Raw genomic sequence first — 17,291 nt, 5'->3', positions numbered from 1 at the left:
CCATTCCACAGTATGCCATTCCATTTTATGCCACTCTACTCTATGCCACTCAGCTCTATGCCACTTCACTCTACACGACTCCACAGTACACCACTCCACTCTACACTATTCCACTGTACGCCACTCCACTCAATGCCTCTTCACTCTACACCACTTCACTATGTGTCACTCCACTGTACGCCACTGCACTCTGTGCAATTTCTCTGCATACTGCTCCACTCTACGCTATTCCACTCCATGTCACTTCACTCTATGCAGCTCCACAAATTCCACTCCACTCTAGACCATTCCAGTGTGAAACTCTACTCTACACCACTCCACCCTATCCACCTGTCCACCCTATTCTGTGACACACTACTCCACTTTACACCACTACAGCACTACAGTCTACATCACTCCACTTTACAAGCACTCTACTCTATGGCACAACACTCTAGTCTCTGCCAGTTCAATCTATGCTATTCTACTGTATGTCACTCCACTCTATGCCACTCCACTATATGCCACTACACTCTATGAAACTCCATTGTGTGGCACTCCACTCTATGCTATTCCACTCTATGCCGCTCCACACTATTCTACAATATATTACTCCATTCTCAACCACTCAAGTCCATGGCACTCCACTCTATGGCACTCCACTCTCCTCTACTACACTGCACGCTATGCCACTCCACTCCACACCACTCCACTGTATGCCACTCCATTTTATGCCACTGTACTCTATGCTATTCTACTCTATGCTACTCCACTCTATTGTACAATACACTACTCCATCCTACACCACTCTATTCTATGGCACTCCACTCTTCTATCCAACACTCCACACTATGCCACTCTATTCTAGTGTACCCCACACCACTATATGCTATTCCACTGTATGTCACTCCATTCTATACCACTCTACTCTATGCCGCTCCACTCTACGCCATTCCACAATGCTATTTCACTCTATGCCACTTACGCTATTCCACCCCACACTACGTTACTCCACTGTTCAGTACTCCACTCTGCACTTTTCCAATCTACACCACTCCAGTCTATGCCACTTCACTGTACACCACTCCTCCAGTCGCCTCTCCATTCTCCACTGTTCCACTGAATGCCACTCCACTTCACTCCACATTATGCTATTCCACTATATGCCACTCTACTCTACGCTAGTCCTCTCTAAGCAATTTCACTCCACACAATATTATTCTATTATACTATTCCACTATATGCCACTCCACACTACTATACAACACACTACTCAATTCTACGCCACTCCTCTGTACTCCACTCATCTCTGTACCACTCCACTGAAGGCCAAACCACTTGAAGTTACTTCACTGCATTCTATTCGACTCCTCGCTCCAGTCTACTCTAGTCACTGTATGACACACCATTCTACTCCACTCTATGACACTGTGTTCCACTCCACTCTACAAGACGTTATATGCCCTCCGCTCTACAACACTATAGTCAAAAGTGTAGCACTCCAATGTACAACAGTCCACTCCACACTATGTCAGTGTGTGTCACTCTACTCCACTCTGTGCCACTGTACGACACTACTATACTCTACAACACCCTCTGCAACTCCCTCTATGCCACTCCACCCAGGTTCACTGTACTCAACTCTATGACATGCTACTTCAATCTACTCCACTGCAGTTTACTACTCTACTCTATGCCACTCCACTCTATGCTACTCTATGTCACTCCACTCTGTGACTCTCTGTGCCCCACCACTCTAACACACTCAACCACACTCTGCTCTTCTCCACATCACTCCTCTCTGCAACACTCTAATTCACTTTATGGCACTCCATTCTACTTCACTAGATGACACTTTCCGACACTCTGGGACAGGCTACTCCAGTTCACTGTACAACATGCCACTCCACTCTGTGACACTTTACTCACCTGTATAATATGCCACTCCACTGTTCTCCACTCCATTCCACTGTACTCTATGACATGCAAATCCAGTCTATCACAGTTTACTCCACTCTATGTTACACTACTCAACTTGTCTTCACTCCGCTCTGCTCCACTGTATGTCACTTTAATTTAACTCACTCTATACCACTGTATGATATCCCACTCTATGCCACTCTACAATATGACACTCTACTCTAATTTATGCAACTCCACTCTACAAGACTCTACTATACTAAGTGCCACTCTGTCACTTTACTCTATGCCCCTACACTCCACTGAACAGCACTCTACTCTGCAGTATGCCACTCTGCGATACTCTACTTTACAATACTATATTCAACTGTCTGGAAGCCACTCCATTCCCCTTTACTCCACTCTACTCTATGGCACAGCACTCCACTCTACTCCACTGCATTCCCCTAGTACACTGTATGCCACTCCACTCTGCACCACTGTATGTCATTCATCTCTATAACACTATGCCACTTCACTCTTGCCACACTCTATGAAAGGCTACTCTACCATACGTCACTTGACTCTATGTTATGTTATGTTATGTTGATTTGTATAGTGCACAAATCACATGAGAGGGTATCCGGGTGCTTGGGAAAGTGTGTAGGTGTATGGTCCCCAAGGTGCTTTTATGAAAAAACAGGTCCTCAGCTTCTTGCAGAACTCAAGAAGTGAGGAAGAGAGACTGATGTGCTGAGGGACATCATCCTATGTCTTGGGTGCAATGTAGGCAAATTAGCAACCTCCAGTTTTGCTTTTGCAGTGCAGGGAATATGTGCAAGTGATAGTGAGGGAGAGAATAGGTATCTGGTGGGTTGGTGAAAGTGTATGCAGCTGTTCAGGTATTCTGATCCTGTGTTGTGTAGGGCTTTGTATGTGTGTGTGTGAGGAGTTTGGCTTGGCTGTGCTTGTCAATGGAGAGCCAGTGAAGCTTCTTGAGGTGCGGTGTGATATGGGTTTGTCATGGGAGGTTGGGCATGGTCATGCATTTGGTGAAGTTGGTCCTTGTGGTGGTTGTTTTCTCCATAAGGGAAAGAATGATTTGGGTGTCATCGGGGTAAGAGATAACGGTGGTGTCTTGTGATTGGATGATGTTGGCGAGCAAGTCATACATATGTTGAAAAGGGTGGGGCTGAGGGACGATCTCTGCGGCACTCAACATATCGATCCCTTGATCTCTGATGTGAAGGGTGGCAGCCTTACCCTTTGGGTTCTTCCTGTGATGAAAGAACAGATGCATTTGAGAGCAGATCCTTGTATGCCAATCTCATGGAGTCTTCTGATGAAAGAATTATTGGAGACAGTGTTGAAGGCCATGGAGAGGTCAAGCAGAATGAGGGCAGCTGTTTCTCCTCAGTTCAGAATGATTCAAATTACATCAGTGGTTTCAAGAAGCGCTGATTCGGTGCTCTGGATCTTTCTGAATCCTGATTGAGTGTTGTCTAGAAGATGGTGAAGGTCGAGGTGGGTTGTAAGTTGCCTGCTGATGGCCTTCTCAATCACTTTGGCTGGATAGGGCAGCAGGGAGATAGGTCATAAGTTGCTCAGTTGATTCAGGTCAGATGTGGGCTTCTTAAGGAAGGTATTGATTTCTGCAAGTTTCCATTTATCTGGAAAAGTGGTGGACGTCACGAAGATGTTGATGATGTGGGTCAGGGTGGTGCTGATTGGTGATGTTCTCAGGTTGTACACATAGGTGGGGCATAAATGCACTGGGGCCCCTCAGAAGATTGTCCGCATAATTTCTGCTGTGTCGTTTCTAGTGAGGGTTTTCCATTCCGTCAGGTGGCCATTTTGAGTGGTGATGGGTAGGTTAGCAATGAGTTTTCTGGGGTTGGGTTGCAAAGTTGCTCTAGATGTTTGAAATTTTACTGTGGAAGAAGTTGGATAGGCTCTTGCAGAGTTGTTGTGAGGCAGCAATGCTGTTGACAGTAACTAAGGACAAGGTGAAATCCCTAACAATTGTAAAACTCTCCATGGAACTGTTGGAGCTTCCTTCGATGTGATCCATTATTGCTTTTTTGTTGGTGTCTTGTATTTGCTGGTGTTAGCGTCTGAATGCAACCTTGTAGGTAGTTCTGCCTGTGGTGTTGTGGCATGCTTTTCAGTTCCTTTCTAGTGTTTTGCAGTGTCGTTTGATGTCTCGGAGGTCTTCTTTGTACCAGTTGGCCTGCTTGGTTGTCCTACTATGCTTGTTTGGTTTGAAGGGTGCGAGGGATTATGTGCAGTTCTTGATCTAGGTGTTGGGATCCTTGTTGAGGTTGTCTGTGGGGCTAGGTTGATCCATGATGAATGCACTGAGACAGCCTGCTTCTGTTATTTTCCCCAGCTGCAGTTTGGAAAGCTGAACCTGGTAGGGGTGTTGACTTGAGGTGTGTTGATTTGGAAGTAGATGATGGAGTGGGCGGCCTGTGATGAGGTGAAGTTTTATTGGATGCTGTAACTACGTGGTGAAGATGGGGTCCAATGTGCGTCCTATGGTGTGTGTTTGTTTTGGCATGAGCTGGATGAGTCTGATGTTTCTGAAGCTTTTGAGGACTGCTGTGGAGCAGGGGTTCTTTAAGTCTAGGTCCAGGTGAAAGTTGATCTCACTGAGGAGAATGGAGTCGATGGTGAGCAGAGCAGCAAAGTTGGTGATGAAGTGGGTATAGGTGGCTCATGGTTCAGGTGGTTGGTAGGCGAGGGTTCCATTCAGGGTGAAGAGTTTAGAGATTTGCAACTTGAAGTGCAGATGTTCTATGAATGAGGTGGTGTTCTTTGTGAATATTGTGCATTTCATGGGTTCCTTGATGATAGTGAGTCTTGCTCTTGACTTGTGAAGACGGTTCTGTTGAATAATCTTTTAGCCTGCTTGAATTGCTTTGGAGATGTTGAGAGTCATGGTTGAGCCAGATCTCTGAGATGAAGAGGATTTTGGGTGCGTTGCTGCTCAGCAGGTCCCATATTTTGATTGTGTGTTTGCTGAGTGATCATGTGTTCAGAAGCATTCATGCAAATGTGTGTGAAAGTGCAGGTTTAACTGGGGTGCGTTTTAGGGTGGGGGTATAGGCGTAGTTGGTGCTTGCATAGAGTGTGTGTTCAGTAAGGGTGGGTGAAACCTGTGAAATTTCTCTCTGCAGAATTCCACTGGGTTACATAAAAAACTCTGTGAAATTCTGCAGAGTTCTAGAGCAGGTAGAATTTGGGCACATTGCACTGCTCACACTGATTTTTAGTGCTGCAAGCTTGTCCTATTCTGTAAAATCAGCACACATGGCACTTTGTGCCACTCAAGTCAATTCTCTACTTGAGTGGCAGCTTTCTAAATATGAACAGTCACAACCTGTCGCAACCGCTCACATTGAGAAGTCTTGCCAGGAGGCATTCTAGGCCTAAAAATTGCACATGGGGTCGCAAATTCTTGCTCTGCTCGCTGACTTATTGTCGACAAGCTTCATGAAAGAAAATATTTCATCACGCTACAGTTGGTGGGGTTATGTCAGAACTCTGTGCTCCAAGCAGAACACAGAGTGGGCAGAAGTCCTTCAACTCCGCCCCAAGTGCTGAGAGGGTACCATTGTTAGTATTTGCGTGAGGGGGTGAATGGCTGGCTGCTGGAGAACCAGCAGTAGGTGCCGGTAAAAGCTCATACAGTGGTGCACAAACAACAGCAGTTGGGGTAATGGCGTCCAGGGTCTAGTGTCCTAGGGAGTGCTGGAGAGTTTGGCTGGGTGGTAATCAGACAAAGGTTCCTGGTGCTGAGCAAGGTCCAGGCACAAATGGGCTCACCTTTCCCATGTTGCAGCTGCCAGTAAGTAGGTCCTGGGAAGGGGAGAGGTGCTGGGTGGCGTAATGTCATTTTCTGTGCTGATGGATGATGTTAAAATCTATAACATTCTACTCTACTTTATGCCATTCCAAGTTCTTCAACTCCACGAAACTTTACAACATTCCACAACATGCCACTCGACTCTACTGTTCGATATGCCAATTCAAGTTATGACACTCGTCTCTACAGTATGCCACTTCACACTGCTAAACTCCACAGCGGTGCCAAACCTTTTGACTTCTGGACCCCCACATCATCATCACTGGAAACCGGGGATCCTCACTGAATCATTATTGGAAGCCGGGGACCCCAGCCTAAACACTGTAGATGATTTGAAATGCAAAACAATACACAATCAACATAAAAACATGCATTCATCAAACATACACAAATTATAAAACATTTTATTTAATTTTTAAACAAATATGCTGCTCCCACAAATCAATCTGAGGGTACTAATTACATTTTTAGCCATCAATTTCAAATTCCTTGACATTTACTGCGCATTTAAAACATTTCAATTGTACATTTAGCCACTTTATTTAAATACACTTTATTAATCTGCTAATATTATTTAATTTTCTAAGCAGTCGTGGACCCCCTGAGGAGGCTTCGCAGACCCCTAGGGGTCCGTGGACCACAGGTTGGGAACCACTGATCTAGAGCAAGATATAGGTCCTTTCTGGTTTCAAATACTAGTCACAATTTGTGACCTGTATCTTTGGGCCAGATGTATCAAGAAGGCCTTTTGCGAGTCGGAAATAGCGATTTTTAAGAAATCGCTATTTCTAATTCGCAAAATGCAATGTATCACATTTGTGATTCGGTAATAGTGATTTCCTAAAATTCACAAATGCTATTACCGAATCGCAAATTGCGATACCGGCCCCATTCGCACCTATGGGCCTGTAGGCATATATTTGCGAATTTTTTGCATTTCCAAAATTGCGATTTCTTAACTGGAAATCGCAATTTTGGAAATGCAAAACCCCAGGGTGCTGGGGGTCTAAGGCCCCCTCTGTTGCACCCCAAAATGTTTTTTAGGACATGTAAGGTGCACACATGCCAAAAGGGCATGTGTGCTTTACATGTACATTTTAAAAATGCACTTTAAATGCATTTTTTAAATTTGCACATGGTTACCACCAAGTTCAACTTGGTGGTAAATAGCGATTCCTTAATGCCCAATTCTTACATGTGCTTAGAAATCGCAAATAAGGAATCCTTATTTGCGATTTCTTATTTAGAGAGTCGCAATTTGCGACTCTCTAAACAGTGTCGCAATTTTAAGGAATCGCTATTTCAGCGATTCCTTAAAATTGCTTTCAGAATGCCTTTAATACATTCTGAAATGGCTTTTTGCATTCGCAAACGGGCATTCCCAGCGTTTGCGAATGCAAAAAGCTTTCATACATCTGGCCCTTTGTATCTTTACGACCAGAACATTTTTTTGCAAACCTATGTACAAATAGATCAGTTCATGCAGAAAAGCATTCAGAATGAGTCGCAATCTGGATACCTCAAATGCTTCTTTCACTTTCATGTGGTAGATCATAAGTTGTGACACGCTCTAATTGGAAGCCATCACTGCAATGGTGGCCTGCTAGTGTCATGAGACCACCGTGCCTTTGATTGCTTTTTCATAAAGAAGAATTTTTTTCCAGCGTCTCTCCCCATAAGGAAGTGGGGCTGCTTTTTAATACATTTTTTAAATAAAATTTCACATTAAAAATAATTAAGATTCACAAAGGAGAAGGGTTCCAGGGGGATCTATTCCCCTTTCTGAGTGGCTTACCACATCAACTAGGGATTCTGTGATTTTCAATGTTTGGAAACAGATTAAGGCTGGAAAACATTGATACATCCCATAACAATTTGCAATTTACAATGGACATCTACATGCTTCGTCCAATTGTTAACCCATACCCATTTGCAGCCATTTTAGAAGCTAGTAAATGTTTACCCACTCCTAAAATTGCTTTAGTACATTTTTCAAAATGTCATAATGGTCACAATTTAGAATTGGAAAATTTACAACAATGAAAATGCTTAAAGTCATATTTACAAGAAGCTGGCGCATCGGTTGTGATGCACCACTTTTCTTGTGTCGCCCCTGCCCCACCTAACAACACCATGGTCGTGCCATATTTACAATACGGTGCACCATGATGGACCTTAGGGCAATAGTGTCAAAATGTTGATGCTGTTGTAGCGTTTTGCTACACTACCATCAAAAATGTTGACACTAGTGCAGCAAAGCACAGGGAGGCCGCATGATTAAATGGATGCATCATTTTAATGCCTGCTTTGAGCAGACATTAAAAATGACTGAAAAAATGCTGCAGTGAAATGTAAATTTTACTATGCCATTTTTCCGGGCCTACCTGCGTCAAAACGTCCTCTTTTGCATATATTATGCCTGGTGCAGGCATAATGTGGCATAAGGGTTTACCAAGTGGTGCAATTCAAGCATTGTGCCACTTTGTAAATACAGCGTGAGAGAAAGGCCTCCTTAATGCCATCTTAGTGTAAAAAAATGTGTTTCTAGGGTTGCTCAAGGTAGAGCTAGTGGCCTGTAAATATGCCCCTTAGAGTCTCTGAACCATGTTCGAATGCTGTTCACAGATGTTGATACAGGGCAATTTAAAAATGATTGCCTCAGTATTTGCCTATGAGCAAGCCTTTTATTCCCTACAAGCAGTCATTTATTCCATCTGTTTTATGTTTTCTTCTCACTATCAAGCTTCCAAAAACTGAGAGAAATGTAGCAGTTCAGCTATGTTCTTTTTCTAATCCTAACAATTAAATATGCTTTTATAAATTCCCTTTGTGATTTCCAAATTCTCTTTATTTCTTTAGTGGTGAGAAGAACAAATTGTAATGTCTTAAAAATGCAGTCAAAGATGCTGGCATCTTTAAAAGAAAATAATATCCTAAAACTAGAAGATGTTATAATTAATATTGGGCTTGACAATGACATATTTTTGCTAGGTTTCATTGTTTAGCCCTGTTGGCCTGGTGCACTAGGGTAATTCAGGTCATTGGAGTATAGTTATATCACTGCTGGCAGTTTGTCTGTTGAAGGCATGTTACCTCTGGCTAGCCAGAAATCCTTTGGATAGGCTGTAGCTCGAATAATCGAAGCTATAGTCTTTTTGTTAAACTTACTCCTGTGAAATTTCTAAGATGTTAGATGGCAGAGTGAAACTGCTGCAAGGCACTTTTATTTATCCTTTCACAGCAGTTGATTTTATTGGTTGCACAGCTGTGAAAACAAATGGCTGCTTAGCCTCTAACAATGGGGGCCCTTCAGTAGGGGTGTAGCTGAACTTTGCCAGGCTAGAGATGTCATAGCCCTATGAGCATGACCTCAGCCAGCAAAGTGCTTGGTGTTTTCACCTTCATGACAAGGGAGAGTGTCACTGATAGCCTCTGATCTGGGTGCTTCAGTTTTAAGCCCTGAGGCACCTAGGGCCACACGTCTATCAGTGATGCCCTCACAGATTGGGGTGGAGTCAGCTACTCTCAATGACCCTATCCAACTCTGTGGCGAGGTAGGGACTGCCACCTCTTATCATTGGCTATCCCATAACAAGGTCAGCCAATGAGTGGAGATGGCAGTCTCAATTGTCAGGAACCAGCAAGGCTTCCCAACTGCCACCTGGTGTCACTGCCAGAGGCCCAGTAAGTTTTATTTTTCTAATGTTTAGTGTGTGCGTGTGTGTGTATGTGTGTGTGTGTATATGTAATTGAGAATGTGTGCTGTGAATGTGTGTGTGTGTGTGTCTGTGTTACTATCCTTGTGGGGACTTGAGTATGATAACACACTCACACTGTGGGAACTTGATTGCACTGTGGGGACCAGATCCAAAGTCTCCACAAGGCACTGTCTTCCAAACAATATGACTTCCCAAACATCTATGCCAATTTGTACAGCTTTTTCAAAAAATGCCTTATGTGGACCTCTGTTTCATCAAGTGTGTTTATATTTTTGCTCAGCTCTGCCCCTGTAAACTGGAGATGATACTGCAACCTTAAACACACCAGGGACTTTAAACACACTTCTGTAATCTGATCTCCAAATCAGCATCAATAAGAATAGCCATTCCAAAAGAAAAGTAGAATATTCATAAGCAATGCCATGAGCTTACTGAATTTGTATTGTTCTACATTTCAGAAATGTCTATTTTGAGTTATTTTTAGATTCCAACAAAGAGGTACCATAATAGAGATGAAATGATAATGTGTAATTTATATGCACTTGTTAATACAGCTTTCCACATGAAAGCACTGAATATAGGAGGTGCTTCTGTTACCCTCAATACAGCCACATTACCTGAAAGAGGCCTATCTCTGGCTGACCTGCAAGATTCAACAAGGCCTAGTGCTCTTTGGTGAACTTAAACTAAAAGCATTTGCTCTGTAGAGCAGCAGTTGATATAACTTAAAGACACGGAAAAAGAAAATGAGCAGGAAAGAAAGGAATGAACGAGTTAAAGGAAGTAATCAATAAAGGAAAGATGGAAGAACGATGAAGAACAACAGAAAAAAAGGAATTTATAAAGGAATGAAAGGGAGGATATGAAGGATGAAGAAAAAAAGAGAAGAAAGAAAGAATTAGTCTGTGTGTGTGTATGTGTGGGCATGTATGGCCCATGCTGTGAGAACCGGTTTGGTCCTCATAGCGTGGGTAAACACTGCCAGTTCCAGACATACACTATCCTTGTGACGACTGGTGCATTTTGAGGACCGGTCCCCATAGTGTGTTTAGGTAGTTTAGAGCGAGTGCATCAATAAACTAAAAATGCAGTTATATTTGCCTTTGTCCGCTTTATAACCTTCACTACTATCAAAACTTGTGTGGAGTTAGAATAGTAAATTCACACTTCATTACGGTAAATGGCCGGTCCTCATAATTATAGGTGAGTCATGTTCTGTGTGTGTGTGTGTGAAGCAGGGCTGTGAGTCAGTGTGCATGTGTGACTCGTCGGCCCCCCATCTGTTCAAATTACTAACCAGCATTGGTTCAAACGGATGTTTGGCTTGAATTACTATCATTGCTTTTACAGTGTATGGAGTACTTTCAGTAATGTAGCACCCAGCTGCATCAAATACAGCCAGCTTTCACATGAAATAATGCAGTCAACCACAGACACCTATCTAGTGATTACAATTCTGTCTTATTGTGACAGGTCTTCCCTCCCTAACATTGCTTTAATACGGTCAATTTGTTTTCAAAGATTTCCTAACAGCCACACTTATACATGGGGTTATGTAAAACACTTCCCCTATAACACTACCTTCCTGAACTTGCCAGTCCTAATGCCCTGGTGCTCATAAATATCCTTCAAGGTTTGCTAGATCCCTCTAACCCACATTACCTACTAATGCTATCCCTTTTCCTGGACATTCCAGGGCACGTTTACACATCCTGGACGGACCCACAAGTCCTTTTTTGATTTACACGACGGGCCATCAACATGTACGGTCATTATCCTCACTGCTCAAGTTTCACCATCTTAACAGCCCACCTTCAAATTCACCATCTTTGACCAAACAATCCCCTTTTACCATCCTATATGTGACAGTACATCTTGACTCTCCTCCATTTATCAGTCCTACCTTCATGTCCCTACTGGTTCTCCAGAGCTACAGATTCTATTGGCTAACACATTTATAGTGCCCACAGAGGGCTCGAGGGTTCGTTCACACAATGCTAATGGTCCCCTTAGCCAATCGGCTCCAATCCCTCATTATCAGCTTGCTATTCTGCTACACTAGGAACAATGTTTTACCAGATTGGATCTACCAGTCAATCAATTAATCAGTATATTTGTAGAGCGGCTAGTCACCCTCTAGGGTCTCAAGGCACTGAGGGGAGGGCAGTAAGTGAGTGGTCGCCGATGAACAGAGGTCTTTTCTGAATAGCGATAGAGTGGGAGATCTTCTGAGGTGGATGGGAAGGGTGTTCCAGTCCACCCAATTCTACTGGCTCCATGGCCTAGAGGCCTCTTTTTCCCACTCAGGTCCTTGCTATCTTATGCTATTGCCTATCAAAACAATCAAAACTAGCAATCAAGACCTATGAATCAATCCTTGGCACTCTTCCCATACTCAAGAAGAACTCTCCCCCTTATGCAACGTCAGTCCTTCTCCACTAAAGTATATTCTCCACAATTGTACCTTTAATGCAAGACACTACATGATAAGGCCTCTTCCATACTCACTTATTATTTTGATGTTTGGAGTCTGTGCTTCTCGTTCTGATATCACAGTTACCTGCTTGTTGCCTCCCCATCATGCTTTTCAATAGTGAAGGTACTGCAAAATGCTGAGTTGCCTTTATTGATTCACTCTTGTCACGCATTAAGTAGGAACAACTAATCCTCATGTCTTCCCACCCTTCTGCTGACCTATCACCTCCACTATTCTTTGGTGCAAAGACTAACAATTTTCAATACCTCAACCATTTTAGCCTCCATAAACTACATTTCATTAATACTAAACACCTTTTCCAACACCATCCTACACAATTCCTCCTAGTTTTTCTGTCCCCTGTAATGCTCTGTGGTGCTTGGCAGTGTAATAATCGATCTATCCCCTCATCAACTCTGGTCTTGCTGATAATGTTGCACTTGCTTGCTAACCTACACTAGCCAGGAAGTTGTGTAACCTTTACTCAGCAGTTTTTAGACCGCATAGCCTTTTCTTCTTATTCTTTACTGCATGTGCCTTTACTCAGCACACCTGTACTCTGTGTGCTTTTACCCTTGTTTTCTTTATGGTTAAGGGTGGGTAGACCTAAAGGCGATGTGAGTAATTTTAGGGTTTACAGGTGAGTAGAAGTAAATGGGGGTAGGGGTAATTTTAGGGTTTAGGTGTGGATAGAGTTAAAGGAATTACAGAATATTTTACGTTTTAGGGATGGATGGAGGTAGAGGTAAAGAAGAGTAAGGCTGATTTTAGGGTTAAGATGTGCATAGGTGTAAGGGGTATAGGGGTTATTTTAGGGTATAGAGGTTGGTACAATTAATGGAGGGTAAGGGTGATTTTAGAGTTGAGGGTTTGCAAGAGGTAAAAGGGGTAAGGGTGATTTTAGGGATAATGGGTGGGTAGAGGGAAAGGAGGGTATAACTAATTTTAGGGTTGAGGGGTGGATAGAAGTTAAGGATAACTTTCAGCAAGTGTAGAGCTTTTTTTGTTTTGCTAATAGCTTTAGCTCCATTTGACAAATCTTCACAAAACTTCCCCAAAAAATGGTTCATCCACCTCAGCTCCGTTCTGGAAAGTTTCGGGGTGGTCCGTCAAGGGGGGGGCAATGCTGAGAAAAAAGTGGGGTCCCAAAATACAAATTCCCCGCACATTTTTCATAGACTTCTTTATGATGAGCTACAGCAAAAACTGCTGAAAGTATTTACTCTAAATTGAACAGGAAGTTAAATTTGGCCCGCAGATTGTGCTTTATGTGATTTGGTGTAAATCTGCTCCGTAGTTTTTAAGAAATTAAGGGTAAACGAATATAGACATTTGGACAGTTGAGCTCATGAGAGTCTTGAAAGACTCTCGTGGGAACACCAATTTAAAAATGGAGCATTCTGATTGGCCCAGGGAACCTTGTTTCCCTTGGGCCATCTCGCTACTGTGGGAGTCAGACACAAATGAGCACTCTGTTTAGCTGCCAGTAACATAAGAAAAATGTTGCTGGCAGCCACTAGAGGACTCGGGGACCTGGTCCCATGCCCTGAATTTACAAAAATAAATAATATAAGGGGGAAGAGTCGGGATACCCTGACCCCCTTGGTCCCATGGCAAGGCCTTTAAATGAAACAAATGGCAAAAAATGCTGCAACCCTCTGAGACTGCCAAGGGATCGAAAAATAATTAAAAAACAAAAAAACAAAAAAAAATTGCAGCTGGGCAGCATCCATTGGTTTATACCCTAGGGAGCCCACTTTCCAGGCTTTTCTATAAAAAAGACCCCCCTTCCCAAGCCTCAAAAGACCCCTAGGAACCTACCCCTGGGGCTGGTTACTTGAGGGGAGGGGACCTTGTGGCCAACTCTCTGATCCATCAGGGGTCTCAGGGATCCTATCTTCCAGGGCGAGCTCGGAGGCTGTGTTCTGAGTAGCCCACCCACAGTACATAGGGATTCTGTGCCCGCACTGGCGTGGTCAGGGAAACCTGTATGTGCTCACATTTGGCATGAGCATTTTTTTTAAATATCCTGCCAAGCGGGAACACACAGCAAGACTTCTCCCAATGGGCAGGAGCTTCATTCAAAAAAATTCTCCCACCCACTAGGAGTGAACTTCAAATCAGTTTTCCTGCCCACATCACTGATCTAAATATTGCTCCTGCATTCAGGGAGCAGCATTAGGAGCTGCTCCCCGCAGGCGGGACCAAATACTAGCTCCAGCTAGATGTGGGGAGCTGGCTGGGGTGATCAGAGCCTTGGGGCTCCCCCCACAGCCTCCAAAAACACTATGGTGGGTGCCCTGGGTGGGCACCAGTGCACCCACCTTTATATTGCAGGGCCCTGGGGAATAGGGACCCGGGGCTGAAAGTGGCCAAGGGAGGGGGCTGTGCGGCCCTTCCCTTTGCAGTGTGCATCGGGCCCAGGGGATGGAGTTCCCAAGGCCAAAACTGCCCAGGGGACGGGTTTTCTTGCCCTCCCTAAAATGTATGCTGGGTCCCAAGTGGATGGGGACTTCAGGGACAAAATCAGACCAGGTAAGAGGGCTGCGTGCACCCATTTTTTATAATAATAATGCGGGCCCCACGGAATGGGACCACAGTGTTAAAATTGGCCTGGGTATGGGGGACCATGTGTTCCTCTACCCCTAAAAATAACAGCAGGCCAGGGGGATAAGGTCCCCAAGGCTGAAATGAGCCAAAGGACGGGGAACATGTGGCACCCCTCCCCGTTTAACAAAGGCCCTGGTGGATGGGGTCCAGAGGCTCAGGAGGGGGATCGCATGCCTTCCTCGCTTTTATATTTAATGATGGCCCTGGGGAATGGGGTCCCTAGGGTTTAACATGGCTCAGGGAGGGGGGCCCAAGGGGCCCTCCTCCCCCTTAAAATAAATAAAGCTCTTGGGGATGGGGTCCCATGGGCCTAACAAGACTTGGGGAGGGGGGGCCATATGGCCCTCTCCCAGTTAAAATAAAAAAGGTCCTGGGAGAAGGGGTCCACTGGGCCAAATAAGGCTCGGTGAATAGGTCCCACGCATTCCCCTTCCTTTAAAAAAATAAAAAGGCCCTTGGGGATGGGGTCCCCTGGACTTGTGGCCAACCCGCCACTGCACATGCGTAAGGGGCTTGTGCAACGTAGGGTTGGCCTTATGCGGGGGATTGACTGCAGGGCCTGTCATCAATGATGCAAGGGCATAATTTATAGTTAGCGCTGCTTACTAAAACTAGGGAATTTCTGCGTTAATGTTGTCAATGACAAATTCACCTAACCATAATGATACTCTAAAATTTGCTTTTTTCAGTCTCTCTCTCTCTCTCTCTCTCTCTCTCTCTATATATATATATATATATATATATATATATATATATATATAAAATTATATATATATGTATAAAATAAACACATATGTATATATATACACATATATTACCTAGTGTCGGTCGCCAATAAGTAGTTATAGTTAGGACCTAGTTTCTATAGAAAAAAGCATTTTTGTTTTGCTAATAATTTTGCCACTGCTTGATGAACCTTCATGAAATGTTCCACTTCACCGACTGCCTGGAAAGTTTTGGGGTGATTCGTCAAGCGAGGTCTGAGAAAAATGGGGGGGGTGCAAAATGCTTTTTCCCCATTCATTTTTCCATAAGCTAGAGCACCCGAACCACTGGACGGAATTACACCAAATTTGAAAGAAAGGTAGCTCTTGGTCCAGGAAGAGGCCTTTCTGTAATTTTTGTGTAAATCCGTTCAGTTGTTTTTGAGATCTTAAAGAAAATCCAAATTTGTACATATATAGGGATGCGAAGGCTCCTCGAACCATCCTGATCTCGTGCTGAGATCTGATTGGCTGTCAACACTTCAACAAGGAAGTGTTTGCAGCCATATTGGGACTCGGCTTCAGCTAAGTCCCAGGAAAAAAGTAAAAAAATAAGAAAAGGGGCCAAGGTAGAGTCACCTTGACCCTTTAGCTTTGATGCTGAGGTCCCAAAGGGACCCCCAGAGTAAAAAAGCATTTTTTGAAAAAATTCCACTGCGATTCGTGCTTGTTTCTGGGACGTCCCTGAGTGGGCCAGGTCCCAGGGACATTCATGTTTTCAATGTGGTGCTCCCCCACTGCCCCAGTACTGCCACCTCCCTGAGGCTTTAGTTTTAATTGATGGGGCAAATTACAATGCAAATGCGGGGGTCCTCGGCCCTGGCTGGCAGACCTTGGGATCGCCACCACCCCTGAGCTAATCCCAATGTAAATGCAGGGGCGGGGTGCCGAGCCCCGTCCGCTACCCTGGGGACCACCACCTCCCTGGGGCTAGAATAAAAGAGTGAAGAGGGTCTGTTGCCTCCCTGGGGCAATGCTTGTTGGAGGCGGGCCATGTAGCCCCCCTCATGGAGCCACAGATGGCCCTGGGGAAAGACACCCCAAGGCCGGCTCCTGCTATGTCCCAGGACATAGCTGTTTGCTGTGGCCTAGAGGCAGACATCAAGTCACAGCAAACGCTCTGCTCGCAGTGAGGGAGAGCTGTCAAGCAACTCTCCCTCACTGCGAGCAGAGGTTTCCTCTGTTTCCCTGCCCACACAGATGCAGGCAGGGAGCCAGAGGAAGCAATTGTTCTCACAGACAGTTCCCTCTCTGTTACAGCAATGCTGGCTCCCACAGGAGATGGGTAGCCACTGGGACTGTGGGGGTCTTCAGGCTCCCCCGAAGGTCCCCAACATTGTTATTAGGTGCCCTGGGGGGCACCCAGGTCACATGGCCAGGCTCCGGGGCAGGAGGTACCCGGGAATTAGATTGGCCCCCTCTCACCCCAAAAAAGTAATTAGACAATGGGGTCCCCAGAGCTGAGATCGGCCTGGCGGAGGGGGGCTGTGTGCCCCCCAAAAAATTTCAATAATTAGGTTGCACCCCAAGGGATGTGGTCCCCAGTACCAGATCGGCAAAAAAAAAAAAAAATTAGGCTGGGACGCATGGGATCGGGTACTCAGGGCCAAGATCGGCCTGGAGAGAGGGGCCACACGTCACCCCTCCCCCTAAAAAAACCATAAAATATTCAGGCCTGGCCCTGGAGGATTGGGTCCATGGGGCCGAAATGGTCCTGGGGACAAGGGCCATGTGGCCCCCTCCCCTTAAAAAAATTAAATATTTAGGCTGGGGGATGGGGTCCCAAGGGCCAAGATGGGCTTCGGGAGGGGGGCCGCATGGCCAGGCCCTGCAGACAACTCCCACTGTGCACGGCCATAGGCTGTTCGCAGCACGGGGTTGGTTGATTGTAAGGGTTGGCAGCAGGGTCTGGCAGCAGGCCAGACCCTGCGGACAACCCCTGCTGCGCACAGCCAATGGCCATGCACAGAGGGAAC

This window comes from Pleurodeles waltl, chromosome 10, assembly GCF_031143425.1.
Source record: "Pleurodeles waltl isolate 20211129_DDA chromosome 10, aPleWal1.hap1.20221129, whole genome shotgun sequence".
In the NCBI taxonomy this organism is placed as follows: domain Eukaryota; kingdom Metazoa; phylum Chordata; class Amphibia; order Caudata; family Salamandridae; genus Pleurodeles; species Pleurodeles waltl.
Note: the sequence above shows the minus strand (reverse complement) of the source record.